We start from the raw sequence: 16,979 nt of genomic DNA, 5'->3' as shown, positions 1-16,979 counted from the left end.
CAGAAATAAACACTTTTCCATAAACAAGGTCTAAATCATGTTTGATGCACTCTGTAGGTTACGTTTTTGCAGTACTGTTTAAAACTAGATGAGAGGAACACTGGACAATTTTTCAGCAAGTTGCAACCTTGAAATACAGAAATAAACACTTTTCCATAAACAAGGTCTAAATCATGTTTGATTGCACTCTGTAACATTATTGCAGTACTGTTTAAACTAGATGATACAATGTGGACAATTGTCATCAAGTTGCAACCTTGAAATACAGAAATAAACACTTTTCCATAAACAAGGTCTAAATCATGTTTGATGCACTCTGTAGGTTACGTTTTTGCAGTACTGTTTAAAACTAGATTATAGGAACACTGTGGACAATTGTCATCAAGTTGCAACCTTGAAATACAGAAATAAACACTTTTCCATAAAGGTCTAAATCATGTTTGATGCACTCTGTAGGTTACGTTTTTGCAGTACTGTTTAAAACTAGATGATCTGATCACTGTGGACAATTTTTCAGCAAGTTGCAACCTTGAAATACAGAAATAAACACTTTTCCATAAACAAGGTCTAAATCATGTTTGATGCACTCTGTAGGTTACGTTTTTGCAGTACTGTTTAAACTAGATGATACAAGTTGCAACCTTGTAATACAGAAATAAACACTTTTCCATAAACAAGGTCTAAATCATGTTTGATGCACTCTAACATTATTGCAGTACTGTTTAAACTAGATGATACAATGTGGACAATTGTCATCAAGTTGCAACCTTGTAATACAGAAATAAACACTTTTCCATAAACAGGGTCAAAATCATGTTTGATGCACTCTGTAGGTTACGTTTTTGCAGTACTGTTTAAACTAGATGATACAAGTTGCAACCTTGTAATACAGAAATAAACACTTTTCCATAAACAAGGTCTAAATCATGTTTGATGCACTCTGTAGGTTACGTTTTTGCAGTACTGTTTAAACTAGATGATACAATGTGGACAATTGTCAGCAAGTTGCAACCTTGAAATACAGAAATAAACACTTTTCCATAAACAAGGTCTAAATCATGTTTGATGCACTCTGTAGGTTACGTTTTTGAAATACAGAAATAAACACTTTTCCATAAACAAGGTCTAAATCATTTTTGATGCACTCTTGTAAGTTACGTTTTTGCAGTACTGTTTAAAACTAGATGATACAAGTTGCAACCTTGAAATACAGAAATAAACACTTTTCCATAAACAAGGTCTAAATCATGTTTGATGCACTCTGTAGGTTACGTTTTTGCAGTACTGTTTAAACTAGATGATACAAGTTGCAACCTTGAAATACAGAAATAAACACTTTTCCATAAACAAGGTCTAAATCATGTTTGATGCACTCTTGTAAGTTACGTTTTTGCAGTACTGTTTAAAACTAGATGATAGGAACACTGGACAATTGTCATCAAGTTGCAACCTTGTAATACAGAAATAAACACTTTTCCATAAACAAGGTCTAAATCATGTTTGATGCACTCTGTAGGTTACGTTTTTGCAGTACTGTTTAAAACTAGATGATCTGAACACTGTGGACAATTTTTCAGCAAGTTGCAACCTTGAAATACAGAAATAAACACTTTTCCATAAACAAGGTCTAAATCATGTTTGATTGCACTCTGTAACATTATTGCAGTACTGTTTAAACTAGATGATACAATGTGGACAATTGTCATCAAGTTGCAACCTTGTAATACAGAAATAAACACTTTTCCATAAACAAGGTCTAAATCATGTTTGATGCACTCTGTAACATTATTGCAGTACTGTTTAAACTAGATGATACAATGTGGACAATTGTCATCAAGTTGCAACCTTGTAATACAGAAATAAACACTTTTCCATAAACAAGGTCTAAATCATGTTTGATGCACTCTGAAGGTTACGTTTTTGAAATACAGAAATAAACACTTTTCCATAAACAAGGTCTAAATCATGTTTGATGCACTCTTGTAAGTTACGTTTTTGCAGTACTGTTTAAAACTAGATTATAGGAACACTGGACAATTTTTCAGCAAGTTGCAACCTTGTAATACAGAAATAAACACTTTTCCATAAACAAGGTCTAAATCATGTTTGATTGCACTCTGTAACATTATTGCAGTACTGTTTAAACTAGATGATACAATGTGGACAATTGTCATCAAGTTGCAACCTTGTAATACAGAAATAAACACTTTTCCATAAACAAGGTCTAAATCATGTTTGATGCACTCTGTAAGTTACGTTTTTGCAGTACTGTTTAAAACTAGATTATGGGAACACTGTCGACAATTGTCATCAAGTTGCAACCTTGTAATACAGAAATAAACACTTTTCCATAAACAAGGTCTAAATCATGTTTGATTGCACTCTGTAACATTATTGCAGTACTGTTTAAACTAGATGATACAATGTGGACAATTGTCATCAAGTTGCAACCTTGAAATACAGAAATAAACACTTTTCCATAAACAAGGTCTAAATCATGTTTGATGCACTCTGTAGGTTACGTTTTTGCAGTACTGTTTAAACTAGATGATAGGAACACTGGACAATTGTCATCAAGTTGCAACCTTGTAATACAGAAATAAACACTTTTCCATAAACAAGGTCTAAATCATGTTTGATGCACTCTGTAAATTATTGCAGTACTGTTTAAACTAGATGATACAAGTTGCAACCTTGAAATACAGAAATAAACACTTTTCCATAAACAAGGTCTAAATCATGTTTGATGCACTCTGTAGTTACGTTTTTGAAATACAGAAATAAACACTTTTCCATAAACAAGGTCTAAATCATGTTTGATTGCACTCTTGTAACATTATTGCAGTACTGTTTAAACTAGATTATAGGAACACTGGAAAAATTTTCAGCAAGTTGCAACCTTGAAATACAGAAATAAACACTTTTCCATAAACAAGGTCTAAATCATGTTTGATGCACTCTGTAACGTTTTTGCAGTACTGTTTAAAACTAGATTATAGGAACACTGTGGACAATTGTCATCAAGTTGCAACCTTGAAATACAGAAATAAACACTTTTCCATAAACAAGGTCTAAATCATGTTTGATTGCACTCTAACATTATTGCAGTACTGTTTAAACTAATTGATCTGAACACTGGACAATTTTTCATCAAGTTGCAACCTTGAAATACAGAAATAAACACTTTTCCATAAACAAGGTCTAAATCATGTTTGATGCACTCTGTAGGTTACGTTTTTGAAATACAGAAATAAACACTTTTCCATAAACAAAGTCTAAATCATGTTTGATGCACTTTGTAAGTTACATTTTCCAGTACTGTTTAAACTAGATTATAGAACTGTGCTGCCATCCTGTTAGAAGATAACAGATTATTTTATTACAATGGTTAAATTGGATTTTCATTGTGTTCAATGGTGTTATTTGCCCCCTAGTGGCGCTTTCTGGTACTTAGAAAGTCAACGCAAACGGGAAGTTCAGAATTTGTTTTGCAAAAGAAGCAGCTACAAGCAACGCTACGGTGCAGGTCTTTCAATGTAGTTATTTCTTGTCACGCTTCAGCCTTGGAAAAATATTTGTTTGTAAGTTCGATTCAAGCATTTAGCTAATGATGATAATCTTGTTATTGATAGAGTTTCTTACATATCAATGTTGGTTGCGTTTACTCACAAATTGCAATGCCTTTTGTGTATGTCGTTAGCTGTATTACTTTGCTCATGCGTCATGCAAACGAATTGTAAAATATACAATACTGTAGTTTTGTTACTGTTTCTAGTGTAATATGCTTTGTTATTCTACATAGAAGGTTATACATTATTAGAGTAATGAAAGGAGCAATTACCATATGGTTAACAATTAGATATATGGTTTGGCATCATGCCAGATGCATGGTACCTTAGCACGTGCTTTGTATTATGCAACTTCAAATGTTTAATGTACAGCTACAGTATGTCGGTGTGAATTGAACACTAAAGTATATTCTTTTCTGTATTTTGCAGTTTCACAACATAAACGTTTTCAATATATTCATTCAAGAAAAGTCACGCCTTGGGAGTTTTATTGAAGACTTAGTTGTTAGCTATCTGTCTAGTTTTGCATGGGAACGCAACTCAAGGGCAGAATAGGAACACTGTGGACAATTGTCATCAAGTTGCAACCTTGAAATACAGAAATAAACACTTTTCCATAAACAAGGTCTAAATCATGTTTGATTGCACTCTGTAACATTATTGCAGTACTGTTTAAACTAGATGATACAATGTGGACAATTGTCATCAAGTTGCAACCTTGAAATACAGAAATAAACACTTTTCCATAAACAAGGTCTAAATCATGTTTGATGCACTCTGTAGGTTACGTTTTTGCAGTACTGTTTAAAACTAGATGAGAGGAACACTGGACAATTTTTCAGCAAGTTGCAACCTTGAAATACAGAAATAAACACTTTTCCATAAACAAGGTCTAAATCATGTTTGATTGCACTCTGTAACATTATTGCAGTACTGTTTAAACTAGATGATACAATGTGGACAATTGTCATCAAGTTGCAACCTTGAAATACAGAAATAAACACTTTTCCATAAACAAGGTCTAAATCATGTTTGATGCACTCTGTAGGTTACGTTTTTGCAGTACTGTTTAAAACTAGATTATAGGAACACTGTGGACAATTGTCATCAAGTTGCAACCTTGAAATACAGAAATAAACACTTTTCCATAAACAAGGTCTAAATCATGTTTGATGCACTCTGTAGGTTACGTTTTTGCAGTACTGTTTAAAACTAGATGATCTGATCACTGTGGACAATTTTTCAGCAAGTTGCAACCTTGAAATACAGAAATAAACACTTTTCCATAAACAAGGTCTAAATCATGTTTGATGCACTCTGTAGGTTACGTTTTTGCAGTACTGTTTAAACTAGATGATACAAGTTGCAACCTTGTAATACAGAAATAAACACTTTTCCATAAACAAGGTCTAAATCATGTTTGATGCACTCTGTAGGTTACGTTTTTGCAGTACTGTTTAAACTAGATGATACAATGTGGACAATTGTCAGCAAGTTGCAACCTTGAAATACAGAAATAAACACTTTTCCATAAACAAGGTCTAAATCATGTTTGATGCACTCTGTAGGTTACGTTTTTGAAATACAGAAATAAACACTTTTCCATAAACAAGGTCTAAATCATGTTTGATGCACTCTTGTAAGTTACGTTTTTGCAGTACTGTTTAAAACTAGATGATACAAGTTGCAACCTTGAAATACAGAAATAAACACTTTTCCATAAACAAGGTCTAAATCATGTTTGATGCACTCTGTAGGTTACGTTTTTGCAGTACTGTTTAAACTAGATGATACAAGTTGCAACCTTGAAATACAGAAATAAACACTTTTCCATAAACAAGGTCTAAATCATGTTTGATGCACTCTTGTAAGTTACGTTTTTGCAGTACTGTTTAAAACTAGATTATAGGAACACTGGACAATTTTTCAGCAAGTTGCAACCTTGTAATACAGAAATAAACACTTTTCCATAAACAAGGTCTAAATCATGTTTGATGCACTCTGTAGGTTACGTTTTTGCAAATACAGAAATAAACACTTTTCCATAAACAAGGTCTAAATCATGTTTGATGCACTCTGTAACGTTTTTCAAATACAGAAATAAACACTTTTCCATAAACAAGGTCTAAATCATGTTTGATGCACTCTGTAGGTTACGTTTTTGCAGAAATAAACACTTCCATAAACAAGGTCTAAATCATGTTTGATGCACTCTGTAGGTTACGTTTTTGCAGTACTGTTTAAACTAGATGATACAAGTTGCAACCTTGAAATACAGAAATAAACACTTTTCCATAAACAAGGTCTAAATCATGTTTGATGCACTCTGTAGGTTACGTTTTTCAAATACAGAAATAAACACTTTTCCATAAACAAGGTCTAAATCACGTTTGATGCACTCTGTAGGTTACGATTTTCAAATACAGAAATAAACACTTTTCCATAAACAAGGTCTAAATCATGTTTGATGCACTCTGTAGGTTACGTTTTTGCAGTACTGTTTAAACTAGATGATACAAGTTGCAACCTTGAAATACAGAAATAAACACTTTTCCATTAACAAGGTCTAAATCATGTTTGATGCACTCTGTAGGTTACGTTTTTGCAGAAATAAACACTTTTCCATAAACAAGGTCTAAATCATGTTTGCGGCACTCTGTAGGTTACGTTTTTCAAATACAGAAATAAACACTTTTCCATAAACAAGGTCTAAATCACGTTTGATGCACTCTGTAGGTTACGTTTTTCAAATACAGAAATAAACACTTTTCCATAAACAAAGTCTAAATCATGTTTGATTGCACTCTGTAACATTATTGCAGTACTGTTTAAACTAGATGATACAATGTGGACAATTGTTTTCATCAAGTTGCAACCTTGTAATACAGAAATAAACACTTTTCCATAAACAAGGTCTAAATCATGTTTGATGCACTCTGTAGGTTACGTTTTTGAAATACAGAAATAAACACTTTTCCATAAACAAAGTCTAAATCATGTTTGATGCACTTTGTAAGTTACATTTTTGCAGTACTGTTTAAACTAGATTATAGGAACTGTGCTGCCATCCTGTTAGAAGATAACAGATTATTTTATTACAATGGTTAAATTGGATTTTCATTGTGTTCAATGGTGTTATTTGCCCCTAGTGGCGCTTTCTGGTACTTAGAAAGTCAACGCAAACGGGAAGTTCAGAATTTGTTTTGCACGCAAAGAAGCAGCTACAAGCAACGCTACGGTGCAGGTCTTTCAATGTAGTTATTTCTTGTCACGCTTCAGCCTTGGAAAAATATTTGTTTGTAAGTTCGATTCAAGCATTTAGCTAATGATGATAATCTTGTTATTGATAGAGTTTCTTACATATCAATGTTGGTTGCGTTTACTCACAAATTGCAATGCCTTTTGTGTATGTCGTTAGCTGTATTACTTTGCTCATGCGTCATGCAAACGAATTGTAAAATATACAATACTGTAGTTTTGTTACTGTTTCTAGTGTAATATGCTTTGTTATTCTACATAGAAGGTTATACATTATTAGAGTAATGAAAGGAGCAATTACCATATGGTTAACAATTAGATATATGGTTTGGCATCATGCCAGATGCATGGTACCTTAGCACGTGCTTTGTATTATGCAACTTCAAATGTTTAATGTACAGCTACAGTATGTCGGTGTGAATTGAACACTAAAGTATATTCTTTTCTGTATTTTGCAGTTTCACAACATAAACGTTTTCAATATATTCATTCAAGAAAAGTCACCCCTTGGGAGTTTTATTGAAGACTTAGTTGTTAGCTATCTGTCTAGTTTTGCATGGGAACGCAACTCAAGGGCAGAATAGGAACACTGTGGACAATTGTCATCAAGTTGCAACCTTGAAATACAGAAATAAACACTTTTCCATAAACAAGGTCTAAATCCTGTTTGATTGCACTCTGTAAGTTACATTTGTGGAGTACTGTTTAAAACTAGATGATAGGAACACTGTGGACAATTTTTCAGCAAGTTGCAACCTTGAAATACAGAAATAAACACTTTTCCATAAACAAGGTCTAAATCATGTTTGATTGCACTCTGTAACATTATTGCAGTACTGTTTAAACTAGATGATACAATGTGGACAATTGTCATCAAGTTGCAACCTTGAAATACAGAAATAAACACTTTTCCATAAACAAGGTCTAAATCATGTTTGATGCACTCTGTAGGTTACGTTTTTGCAGTACTGTTTAAAACTAGATTATAGGAACACTGTGGACAATTGTCATCAAGTTGCAACCTTGAAATACAGAAATAAACACTTTTCCATAAACAAGGTCTAAATCATGTTTGATGCACTCTGTAGGTTACGTTTTTGCAGTACTGTTTAAACTAGATGATACAAGTTGCAACCTTGTAATACAGAAATAAACACTTTTCCATAAACAAGGTCTAAATCATGTTCGATTGCACTCTAACATTATTGCAGTACTGTTTAAACTAGATGATACAATGTGGACAATTGTCATCAAGTTGCAACCTTGTAATACAGAAATAAACACTTTTCCATAAACAGGGTCAAAATCATGTTTGATGCACTCTGTAGGTTACGTTTTTGCAGTACTGTTTAAACTAGATGATACAAGTTGCAACCTTGTAATACAGAAATAAACACTTTTCCATAAACAAGGTCTAAATCATGTTTGATGCACTCTGTAGGTTACGTTTTTGCAGTACTGTTTAAACTAGATGATACAATGTGGACAATTGTCAGCAAGTTGCAACCTTGAAATACAGAAATAAACACTTTTCCATAAACAAGGTCTAAATCATGTTTGATGCACTCTGTAGGTTACGTTTTTGAAATACAGAAATAAACACTTTTCCATAAACAAGGTCTAAATCATTTTTGATGCACTCTTGTAAGTTACGTTTTTGCAGTACTGTTTAAAACTAGATGATACAAGTTGCAACCTTGAAATACAGAAATAAACACTTTTCCATAAACAAGGTCTAAATCATGTTTGATGCACTCTGTAGGTTACGTTTTTGCAGTACTGTTTAAACTAGATGATACAAGTTGCAACCTTGAAATACAGAAATAAACACTTTTCCATAAACAAGGTCTAAATCATGTTTGATGCACTCTTGTAAGTTACGTTTTTGCAGTACTGTTTAAAACTAGATGATAGGAACACTGGACAATTGTCATCAAGTTGCAACCTTGTAATACAGAAATAAACACTTTTCCATAAACAAGGTCTAAATCATGTTTGATGCACTCTGTAGGTTACGTTTTTGCAGTACTGTTTAAAACTAGATGATCTGAACACTGTGGACAATTTTTCAGCAAGTTGCAACCTTGAAATACAGAAATAAACACTTTTCCATAAACAAGGTCTAAATCATGTTTGATTGCACTCTGTAACATTATTGCAGTACTGTTTAAACTAGATGATACAATGTGGACAATTGTCATCAAGTTGCAACCTTGTAATACAGAAATAAACTATTTTCCGTAAACAAGGTCTAAATCATGTTTGATGCACTCTGTAACATTATTGCAGTACTGTTTAAACTAGATGATACAATGTGGACAATTGTCATCAAGTTGCAACCTTGTAATACAGAAATAAACACTTTTCCATAAACAAGGTCTAAATCATGTTTGATGCACTCTGTAGGTTACGTTTTTGCAGTACTGTTTAAACTAGATGATACAATGTGGACAATTGTCATCAAGTTGCAACCTTGTAATACAGAAATAAACACTTTTCCATAAACAAGGTCTAAATCATGTTTGATGCACTCTGTAGGTTACGTTTTTGAAATACAGAAATAAACACTTTTCCATAAACAAGGTCTAAATCATGTTTGATGCACTCTTGTAAGTTACGTTTTTGCAGTACTGTTTAAAACTAGATTATAGGAACACTGGACAATTTTTCAGCAAGTTGCAACCTTGTAATACAGAAATAAACACTTTTCCATAAACAAGGTCTAAATCATGTTTGATTGCACTCTGTAACATTATTGCAGTACTGTTTAAACTAGATGATACAATGTGGACAATTGTCATCAAGTTGCAACCTTGTAATACAGAAATAAACACTTTTCCATAAACAAGGTCTAAATCATGTTTGATGCACTCTGTAAGTTACGTTTTTGCAGTACTGTTTAAACTAGATGATCTGAACACTGGACAATTTTTCATCAAGTTGCAACCTTAAAATACAGAAATAAACACTTTTCCATAAACAAGGTGTAAATCATGTTTGATGCACTCTGTAGGTTACGTTTTTGAAATACAGAAATAAACACTTTTCCATAAACAAAGTCTAAATCATGTTTGATGCACTTTGTAAGTTACATTTTTGCAGTACTGTTTAAACTAGATTATAGGAACTGTGCTGCCATCCTGTTAGAAGATAACAGATTATTTTATTACAATGGTTAAATTGGATTTTCATTGTGTTCAATGGTGTTATTTGCCCCCTAGTGGCGCTTTCTGGTACTTAGAAAGTCAACGCAAACGGGAAGTTCAGAATTTGTTTTGCACGCAAAGAAGCAGCTACAAGCAACGCTACGGTGCAGGTCTTTCAATGTAGTTATTTCTTGTCACGCTTCAGCCTTGGAAAAATATTTGTTTGTAAGTTCGATTCAAGCATTTAGCTAATGATGATAATCTTGTTATTGATAGAGTTTCTTACATATCAATGTTGGTTGCGTTTACTCACAAATTGCAATGCCTTTTGTGTATGTCGTTAGCTGTATTACTTTGCTCATGCGTCATGCAAACGAATTGTAAAATATACAATACTGTAGTTTTGTTACTGTTTCTAGTGTAATATGCTTTGTTATTCTACATAGAAGGTTATACATTATTAGAGTAATGAAAGGAGCAATTACCATATGGTTAACAATTAGATATATGGTTTGGCATCATGCCAGATGCATGGTACCTTAGCACGTGCTTTGTATTATGCAACTTCAAATGTTTAATGTACAGCTACAGTATGTCGGTGTGAATTGAACACTAAAGTATATTCTTTTCTGTATTTTGCAGTTTCACAACATAAACGTTTTCAATATATTCATTCAAGAAAAGTCACCCCTTGGGAGTTTTATTGAAGACTTAGTTGTTAGCTATCTGTCTAGTTTTGCATGGGAACGCAACTCAAGGGCAGAATAGGAACACTGTGGACAATTGTCATCAAGTTGCAACCTTGAAATACAGAAATAAACACTTTTCCATAAACAAGGTCTAAATCATGTTTGATTGCACTCTGTAACATTATTGCAGTACTGTTTAAACTAGATGATACAATGTGGACAATTGTCATCAAGTTGCAACCTTGAAATACAGAAATAAACACTTTTCCATAAACAAGGTCTAAATCCTGTTTGATTGCACTCTGTAAGTTACATTTGTGGAGTACTGTTTAAAACTAGATGATAGGAACACTGTGGACAATTTTTCAGCAAGTTGCAACCTTGAAATACAGAAATAAACACTTTTCCATAAACAAGGTCTAAATCATGTTTGATTGCACTCTGTAACATTATTGCAGTACTGTTTAAACTAGATGATACAATGTGGACAATTGTCATCAAGTTGCAACCTTGAAATACAGAAATAAACACTTTTCCATAAACAAGGTCTAAATCATGTTTGATGCACTCTGTAGGTTACGTTTTTGCAGTACTGTTTAAAACTAGATGATCTGAACACTGTGGACAATTTTTCAGCAAGTTGCAACCTTGAAATACAGAAATAAACACTTTTCCATAAACAAGGTCTAAATCATGTTTGATGCACTCTGTAGGTTACGTTTTTGCAGTACTGTTTAAAACTAGATTATAGGAACACTGTGGACAATTGTCATCAAGTTGCAACCTTGAAATACAGAAATAAACACTTTTCCATAAAGGTCTAAATCATGTTTGATGCACTCTGTAGGTTACGTTTTTGCAGTACTGTTTAAAACTAGATGATCTGATCACTGTGGACAATTTTTCAGCAAGTTGCAACCTTGAAATACAGAAATAAACACTTTTCCATAAACAAGGTCTAAATCATGTTTGATGCACTCTGTAGGTTACGTTTTTGCAGTACTGTTTAAACTAGATGATACAAGTTGCAACCTTGTAATACAGAAATAAACACTTTTCCATAAACAAGGTCTAAATCATGTTCGATTGCACTCTAACATTATTGCAGTACTGTTTAAACTAGATGATACAATGTGGACAATTGTCATCAAGTTGCAACCTTGTAATACAGAAATAAACACTTTTCCATAAACAGGGTCAAAATCATGTTTGATGCACTCTGTAGGTTACGTTTTTGCAGTACTGTTTAAACTAGATGATACAAGTTGCAACCTTGTAATACAGAAATAAACACTTTTCCATAAACAAGGTCTAAATCATGTTTGATGCACTCTGTAGGTTACGTTTTTGCAGTACTGTTTAAACTAGATGATACAATGTGGACAATTGTCAGCAAGTTGCAACCTTGAAATACAGAAATAAACACTTTTCCATAAACAAGGTCTAAATCATGTTTGATGCACTCTGTAGGTTACGTTTTTGAAATACAGAAATAAACACTTTTCCATAAACAAGGTCTAAATCATTTTTGATGCACTCTTGTAAGTTACGTTTTTGCAGTACTGTTTAAAACTAGATGATACAAGTTGCAACCTTGAAATACAGAAATAAACACTTTTCCATAAACAAGGTCTAAATCATGTTTGATGCACTCTGTAGGTTACGTTTTTGCAGTACTGTTTAAACTAGATGATACAAGTTGCAACCTTGAAATACAGAAATAAACACTTTTCCATAAACAAGGTCTAAATCATGTTTGATGCACTCTTGTAAGTTACGTTTTTGCAGTACTGTTTAAAACTAGATGATAGGAACACTGGACAATTGTCATCAAGTTGCAACCTTGTAATACAGAAATAAACACTTTTCCATAAACAAGGTCTAAATCATGTTTGATGCACTCTGTAGGTTACGTTTTTGCAGTACTGTTTAAAACTAGATGATCTGAACACTGTGGACAATTTTTCAGCAAGTTGCAACCTTGAAATACAGAAATAAACACTTTTCCATAAACAAGGTCTAAATCATGTTTGATTGCACTCTGTAACATTATTGCAGTACTGTTTAAACTAGATGATACAATGTGGACAATTGTCATCAAGTTGCAACCTTGTAATACAGAAATAAACTATTTTCCGTAAACAAGGTCTAAATCATGTTTGATGCACTCTGTAACATTATTGCAGTACTGTTTAAACTAGATGATACAATGTGGACAATTGTCATCAAGTTGCAACCTTGTAATACAGAAATAAACACTTTTCCATAAACAAGGTCTAAATCATGTTTGATGCACTCTGAAGGTTACGTTTTTGAAATACAGAAATAAACACTTTTCCATAAACAAGGTCTAAATCATGTTTGATGCACTCTTGTAAGTTACGTTTTTGCAGTACTGTTTAAAACTAGATTATAGGAACACTGGACAATTTTTCAGCAAGTTGCAACCTTGTAATACAGAAATAAACACTTTTCCATAAACAAGGTCTAAATCATGTTTGATTGCACTCTGTAACATTATTGCAGTACTGTTTAAACTAGATGATACAATGTGGACAATTGTCATCAAGTTGCAACCTTGTAATACAGAAATAAACACTTTTCCATAAACAAGGTCTAAATCATGTTTGATGCACTCTGTAAGTTACGTTTTTGCAGTACTGTTTAAACTAGATGATCTGAACACTGGACAATTTTTCATCAAGTTGCAACCTTGAAATACAGAAATAAACACTTTTCCATAAACAAGGTCTAAATCATGTTTGATTACACTCTAACATTATTGCAGTACTGTTTAAACTAATTGATCTGAACACTGGACAATTTTTCATCAAGTTGCAACCTTGAAATACAGAAATAAACACTTTTCCATAAACAAGGTCTAAATCATGTTTGATGCACTCTGTAGGTTACGTTTTTGAAATACAGAAATAAACACTTTTCCATAAACAAAGTCTAAATCATGTTTGATGCACTTTGTAAGTTACATTTTTGCAGTACTGTTTAAACTAGATTATAGGAACTGTGCTGCCATCCTGTTAGAAGATAACAGATTATTTTATTACAATGGTTAAATTGGATTTTCATTGTGTTCAATGGTGTTATTTGCCCCCTAGTGGCGCTTTCTGGTACTTAGAAAGTCAACGCAAACGGGAAGTTCAGAATTTGTTTTGCACGCAAAGAAGCAGCTACAAGCAACGCTACGGTGCAGGTCTTTCAATGTAGTTATTTCTTGTCACGCTTCAGCCTTGGAAAAATATTTGTTTGTAAGTTCGATTCAAGCATTTAGCTAATGATGATAATCTTGTTATTGATAGAGTTTCTTACATATCAATGTTGGTTGCGTTTACTCACAAATTGCAATGCCTTTTGTGTATGTCGTTAGCTGTATTACTTTGCTCATGCGTCATGCAAACGAATTGTAAAATATACAATACTGTAGTTTTGTTACTGTTTCTAGTGTAATATGCTTTGTTATTCTACATAGAAGGTTATACATTATTAGAGTAATGAAAGGAGCAATTACCATATGGTTAACAATTAGATATATGGTTTGGCATCATGCCAGATGCATGGTACCTTAGCACGTGCTTTGTATTATGCAACTTCAAATGTTTAATGTACAGCTACAGTATGTCGGTGTGAATTGAACACTAAAGTATATTCTTTTCTGTATTTTGCAGTTTCACAACATAAACGTTTTCAATATATTCATTCAAGAAAAGTCACGCCTTGGGAGTTTTATTGAAGACTTAGTTGTTAGCTATCTGTCTAGTTTTGCATGGGAACGCAACTCAAGGGCAGAATAGGAACACTGTGGACAATTGTCATCAAGTTGCAACCTTGAAATACAGAAATAAACACTTTTCCATAAACAAGGTCTAAATCATGTTTGATGCACTCTGTAGGTTACGTTTTTGCAGGTACTGTTTAAAACTAGATGATAGGAACACTGGACAATTTTTCAGCAAGTTGCAACCTTGAAATACAGAAATAAACACTTTTCCATAAACAAGGTCTAAATCATGTTTGATGCACTCTTGTAAGTTACGTTTTTGCAGTACTGTTTAAAACTAGATTATAGGAACACTGTGGACAAGACACCAGTTCCCATTTGGACACGCGCCCCCACCCCCCCAGCTGGAATGTGGCGCAGGGAACGCAAGAAATATTCTTAAAAATATTTAACCTCCACACATTAACAAGTAAAATAGCTCAAATGAAAGATAAACAAGTTGTTTATCTAGCCAGCAAGTCAGATTTCTAAAATGTTTTACAGCGAAAACATAGCACATATTTATGTCAAACCACCACCGCAGACATAGCTCATTAGCATAGCCAAGTAGGAAAAAATATGCAATCAACAGGATTAAAAGAAAAATCATTTCACTAACCTTTTGAAATCTTCATCAGATGACAGTAATATAACATGTTACACAGTACATTCATTTTTTTTTCAATAATATGCTATATATATCCATAAATCTGTTTACAATGATGCATCGTTCAAAAAATGCTACCCAAATGTCCTGAGAAATGACGATAGCCCCGGCAGATAACGTCAGCTAACAAGGAATACAATACACATCATAAACTTTGACTAAATATGCATGTTTTACATATGTATAGCAAGATACACTTCTTCTAAATGCAATTGCATTGTTACATTTAATTTTAACATTACATTTTGGATTCACTAGACTATAATATGGAATCGGCGCTCCATCAGTAGCATCATGACTCCTTTATCTTGGAGTCGACAGAAACCCAAAATTAATACATTAAATATTCCCTTACCTTTGTCGTTCTTCCATCAAACGACCTGGAAGGGAATATACTTACCAAACCAGCATTTAGTTTTCAAGTCTACGTCTTTCGGTTCTCAAAATACCCACATTTCGGTCGAAATTTACGCAAAATTGATGTAGTTGCGCACCAAAACGTTGAAATTATATATTATATGTCTAGTTAACTTGTCAAACTAACTTCATAATCAAGCTTTAACATGTAAAGGTGTACAGCAATTTTGAGAACAAACAGAAACACAGGCACCGTTCAATCGATCTTGGAAGAAAGAGAGCACTTTACCAATGAGCAAAGAAAAGTGACAGCTGTTTTTGATTGACTGGGAGCATACCGCGTGCTCAAACTCTCGCGAGCGGGCGATTCTCACAATGACAAGCCCCATTGAAAGCTGAGATCACGCTGAACACGTGGAGACTGTTCTGGGAGCGGTAACTGTTTGTGGAGGGTGTCTGTGATGACATCAAGGTGGCATAAGTTTTCTGATAAGAGATAGTTTGGGAGAATGCATATTTTGAGAGTTCTGCTTTACACAGAGACACAATTTAAACGGTTTTAAAAGCTTTAGAGTGTTTTCTATTCAATAATATTTTTTATTTGCATATATTAGCAACTTTTGACAAAAAATAATTATGTTTACCATGGGCACGCAATTACTCCAGCGGGGGCAGTAGACAGCCCTATCCCTAAGAGGATAATTATAGGAACACTGTGGACAATTTTCAGCAAGTTGCAACCTTGAAATAGAGAAATAAACACTTTTCCATAAACAAGGTCTAAATCATGTTTGATGCACTCTGTAGGTTACGTTTTTGCAGTACTGTTTAAACTAGATGATACACTGGACAATTGTCATCAAGTTGCAACCTTGAAATACAGAAATGAACACTTTTCCATAAACAAAGTCTAAATCATGTTTGATGCACTTTGTAAGTTACATTTTTGCAGTACTGTTTAAACTAGATTATATGAACTGTGCTGCCATCCTGTTAGAAGATAACAGATTATTTTATTACAATGGTTAAATTGGATTTTCATTGTGTTCAATGGTGTTATTTGCCCCCTAGTGGCGCTTTCTGGTACTTAGAAAGTCAACGCAAACGGGAATTTCAGAATTTGTTTTGCACGCAAAGAAGCAGCTACAGCAACGCTACGGTGCAGGTCTTTCAATGTAGTTATTTCTTGTCACGCTTCAGCCTTGGAAAAATATTTGTTTGTAAGTTCGATTCAAGCATTTAGCTAATGATGATAATCTTGTTATTGATAGAGTTTCTTACATATCAATGTTGGTTGCATTTACTCACAAATTGCAATGCCTTTTGTGTATGTCGTTAGCTGTATTACTTTGCTCATGCGTCATGCAAACGAATTGTAAAATATACAATACTGTAGTTTTGTTACTGTTTCTAGTGTAATATGCTTTGTTATTCTACATAGATGGTTATACATTATTAGAGTAATGAAAGGAGCAATTACCATATGGTTAACAATTAGATATATGGTTTGGCATCATG

The sequence above is a fragment of the Oncorhynchus gorbuscha genome, linkage group LG20 (genome assembly GCF_021184085.1).
Source record: "Oncorhynchus gorbuscha isolate QuinsamMale2020 ecotype Even-year linkage group LG20, OgorEven_v1.0, whole genome shotgun sequence".
NCBI lineage: Eukaryota > Metazoa > Chordata > Actinopteri > Salmoniformes > Salmonidae > Oncorhynchus > Oncorhynchus gorbuscha.
The sequence above is the reverse complement of the archived record's forward strand: the minus strand, read 5'-3'. Positions refer to the sequence as shown.